This window comes from Echinops telfairi, unplaced genomic scaffold, assembly GCF_000313985.2.
Source record: "Echinops telfairi isolate 266 unplaced genomic scaffold, ASM31398v2 ScPeMD7_1;HRSCAF=3_0, whole genome shotgun sequence".
Taxonomy (NCBI): domain Eukaryota; kingdom Metazoa; phylum Chordata; class Mammalia; order Afrosoricida; family Tenrecidae; genus Echinops; species Echinops telfairi.
This window is the reverse complement of record NW_022103896.1, coordinates 36,845,123-36,849,815: the sequence shown is the minus strand read 5'-3', so window position 1 is coordinate 36,849,815 and position 4,693 is coordinate 36,845,123. Positions and strand designations below refer to the sequence as shown.

At 42.4% G+C, this 4,693-nt stretch overlaps 1 non-coding gene across 1 annotated transcript; it reads right to left on the bottom strand.

The window, feature by feature from the left end:
* Positions 1–2,280: 2,280 nt before the first annotated feature.
* On the bottom strand, positions 2,281–2,387 carry LOC115868733. Its single transcript, XR_004045742.1, has one exon. It is a non-coding gene; the product is annotated as a U6 spliceosomal RNA (small nuclear RNA).
* Between the last annotated feature and the right edge of the window lie 2,306 nt (positions 2,388–4,693).

Here is a 4,693-nt window from a genome sequence, read left to right as displayed (position 1 = left end):
CAAAGAACAGTCAACCACCAAGAAAAATAGAGTTTCTAAGCCCAAGTACAGCTCTTCAACAATTCCTTAAATCATCAGGACAAGAGTTTAAATAGCACACATCTATAATATAGTGAGGATGATAAGCATAATACGATATGCTACATTGGAATGGTGGAGGCTCTTAGTATTGGTCAAAGAAAAAGATGGTATTTGGTCAAGACCAGAGAAATCTTGATGGAATTAGTTGAACCTCTCCTCCTTGTGTTATAATTACTGAGCATTTCCTATTTATAAAGCCCTTTGAGCGGCGCTATGGGGAAATACAAAGACACACACACACACACACACACACACACGCATACACACACGATGTGAACCCTCTCCTAGTGAGCATGTGATCTTGAAGAATCTCCAAGAAAGGACTCTTGGGCCTCTGGACAATCATTCTAGAATGGTGGCAGATTGTTTTCCCTGATCCCTTCTGCTGCCACCATCTTTACTTTGCCTGCCACTCAACATCCCAACTCGTCCTGTTTCTTGGCTTCTGTTCTCTGCTCCTTCACCTTTCAGAGTTCCTATCATCAGCCCGGGTGTGCTCCTCCACAACCCTTGTCCCTGCTCTTCCATCAACTTTCAGATCAAGAACCAGTGAGTCAGGCTGACCGTCCCTCACCACCCCTAAAGCAGCTACTGTACACATACACAGGGATCCATACCCTCTCTAACATATCATTCAGCTTATTTCTTCATGGAAGTTATCATCATCTGCAATAGGTTGTTTACTTTTTTCTTGTCTTTCAAACACTACCACTGTCACTAGATAAATTCTAAGAGGGTAAGGACGTTACCCATCTCTCTGACCCCTGTAACACTAACAGTTGTCCCCGTGTTTGTACATTCAACAATAAAGATTTAATACAAACATAGAAATGAAGGGCAATGATTGAACCTTAAAGGAGGGAGAGGTTACAGGTAACTGAAAAGATTAGGAAAGACGTTACAAAGAGGTAGCATTTGAGCTGAATCTTGATGGGTGTGTAGGATTTGGGAAGCAGATTTAAAATAAGAAAAGACAAGTGGGAATAAACAGAGAGAGCAGAGCAGCAGAAGAAGAGAAAGCTAGGGGACTCAAACCCAACCTCCCTGCCAGAGAGTAGACTCCAACACACAGAACCTGGACTACAGAGGAGAACTGCCCCAGGGGTTCGGCCAGTGTAACCTTTATGGGACTAGAAAGTCTCAGCTTTTTCCCTCAGAGCACCTGGTGGTTTTGAACTGCTGGCCTTGCAGCTAGCAGCCCAGGGCAGACCTCCCTCCACCACCCAGGCTTCTACGAAGGGTGTAGCTGCTCCACAAAGCCAGGACACATCGCCATTGGCCTCAGTTCAGCTACACACTAGGAGCCTATGAGTTTAATAACAAAAGCATCTTACTGTTTTCCTTCTGTTAGGACAATGATTTCAGAATTGAACCCCACAGAATTCTCTTGAAGTATAGCGTGGCTCAGAGTGGGTGGGGTGGAGGAGAGAATGTCTATTGGGACTAGCCTTCTGAACCTCCTGTCCTACCCCCACCTCTAATGAACCAAAGCAACTATTTTTATCTGTTGTATTTGTTTATGCTTTCAAGGAAGACTTGATGTGAAGAAAGGATTCCATATTTCTTTCCTTATTCCTTACATCAAGTTTAAATATTTCTTTATGTATCTTTTTTTAACAGTCATGAAAGCTATTAACTTAAAAAAACACAAAACTATGGTACAGATATCCATGATAAAGGTTCTTGGATTGTACAAAAGTCCAGCATTAGACTATCAAACCCACCCAGCAGCACTCCAGAAGAAAGATCACCACCAAGCAACCTCCAGGGAGCACCTCTACTCTGGAACACAAGGGTCGCCAGGAACTGAAATTGACTGGATGGCAGTCGTTCATTTGTTTTAGTCAAATTAGATACCTATGCTACAGGTCAAATATAGATACCTATACATATAGGTATAAGTATTTATATACTATATATAGTCAAATATAGCTACCTATACTATAGATTTTGAGAGTAAATATTCTTCTTTTAAAAGATAATAGTACTTTTGAAATATAGATTCTTCCTTCTTTCCTGTAAATTCTAGGAGTCATATGTAGATGTATTTGCAAAATACATTTATGATGATTTGAAAAACAGTAAAACCATGTCATGGCCATGCTTAAAGAAACTTAAAAAGAGGCTATATATTTAAATATCTACATAGGGGACATGCTTTCTGGGTTCTGGGACAGTGTGCTAGATCTTTTTTTTTTTTTAAATATGGAACGCTTCACGAATTTGCGTGTCATCCTTGCGCAGGGGCCATGCTACTCTTCTCTGTACCGCTCCAATTTTAGTCTATGTGCTGCCGAAGCGAGCACCAGTGTGCTAGATCTTAAGAGTGAACTGAAATAAACGGAATAACTGAAAAATATTCTGAACTGCATTCAAAAGGTAATTATTGACATTCAAAGTACTGTTATCAGCTCTGACATTTTGCTGTTGCATTCTGCTGCTGATGGATTTGAGTGTGTGTAATTTCTTTCAAATCAGGAGGAGAATCAATGCCACTTTTCTGTCTCTGTGATTCAAATACAAATTTCTTCCCAGAGCACTTCTTTTATTTCCATTTTCAAAAACACCCCTGCACTACCCATTATCTGTCAAGACTTGATCAAGAACTATTTCATTTTCCTCTACTGGTATTAGGAACTTGTACATCCAAGAAGATTCATAAATATTGCTATCAATGTATCTTTACAATGTATGAGAGGTTGAATCGTGGTTATGACAAACTCCAAGGTAATAATAAGCCGATGTGATAAGCCACTTCTATCTAGGAGCCCATCTACTTTAAGAGATTCCAATAAATAAAAGAATTTGGAATCCAGTTACAATGGGATCCAGTCAGTAATTGTCAATGCTAGGTATATCACTAAGGGTCTGACATATAAATAAACCTTAGACATAAGCTCAGAGATGCACATGAAAGTTTGCATTGACATAAAGCTCTTGCCATGGCTGCCACAGAGAATTGGTCTGTAGGCACAGCAACCAGCTGCTGACACCTCCACCACCATGGAGGACACGAATGAGTTCTGCAACATAGAGGAATTCGCACAAGGACCCGAGATAGCTGTGAGCAAGAATCATCAAGATGGTAAAGTATTTATGGGAGGCTTGAGATGAGAGAGAAGCAAGAAAGATGTGACAGTATTTGTCTCCAATACCGTGGAGAGGTTGTAGACTGCATGTGCTAGTTAGATGTATTGTGCCAACCTGGCCAATAGAAACATGTGGGATTAATCAGGTTGCAGTTTGCTTGGAGGGCAAAGAGATAAATGGTTCTGCAAGGCCTGCCTGCCTCTCTCTTGCTCTCTGCTGTTCAGAGTGTGCTGGAGCGTGCATCCTCCTACTGTAGCTAGTTCTCTGCCTCAACCTGTGAACTACACTACGTGTGGGCCAGGCCAACCCATGGGTCATGTCACTAGAGCTTGAGGCTCTTTCGAGACGGCTTCTCCACACTGCTGGTGCGTACACCGCTTGAGCTTGAGGCTGGTGGATCCTGCCACCTTGCACGGTTTGTGTTAGATATCCCATCTGGGCCTGCTTTGCTAAGCTCATGAGCTACTGACTGTTGGTGACCTACCCTGCTGTTCGCTGCCTGTGGGCAGACTCTGCTTGCCTTGCTCCAGGGAAGACTCAGCTGTCTGCTTCCTTGACCTTGGACCCAGCAGCCCTCGAGTGTTGAAGGACTTCCAGTATATTAACTGTTCCATGGAAGTGAGTTAAACTGAACCCTCTGTCCTGCTGTGTGAACTAATTAGCTGTTATATTCCTGCTCACTGTATGAACACACACACACACACACACACATGTATATATATAAATCATGAATGTCCTGGTTTTGTTTCTCTAGAGAACAATTAAAGCAGACCCAATCGCTGGATGGTCAGGAGGATTCGTGCTTTTTAAAGATGCTGCTCATGTTGACGAAATTTTGGAACGGAAAAAAAAAAGAAAGAAAGAAAGAAAGAAACACAAACTGATCAAGCCCCAAAGGCCCAGAGCTTGAAAGGAGACCAAACCCCAACCAAACTCATTGCTAGCTCATCAATACGAACTCAGAGCAGCCCGTAGGACAGGATGGAACTTCCCCTGTGGGTTTCGGAGACTGTAAATCTTTATGGAACAGGAAATCCTTGTCTTTCTCCCAAGGAACTGCTAGTGGTTTCCAATTGCTGACCTTGCACTGACCAGCGCTTTCCCCACTATCCCCCCCGCCAAAAAAAAAGGATTTCTGTAGGTATATTGGGCCCATATACTTCTGAAGAACAAACATATCCTTCGGAGAGATTGAAAATATTGAACTTCCCGTAGATACAAAAATAAATGAAGATTTTATCACATATATAGATGAAGAACCAGTCTTAAAAACTGCTAGAGAGCAGGTATCATGAATTGGCTCACTATGTGACTGTGAAAACTGCAGAGCTCCCCCCCTCCCTCTCCGGGGGAGCTCCTGACAGCCACGCTGGAGGTCCAGCGAGTGCAGGGAAACGAAAATCAGGAGGAAATTAAGTCACTGCTGCCCTCCAGCATCGCCTCTTGAACCTCGCAGGATGAAATAGTTTATCCTCTACTTCCCTAAAATAATTAAAAGCACTAAACTGTGGTGATTTTTTTT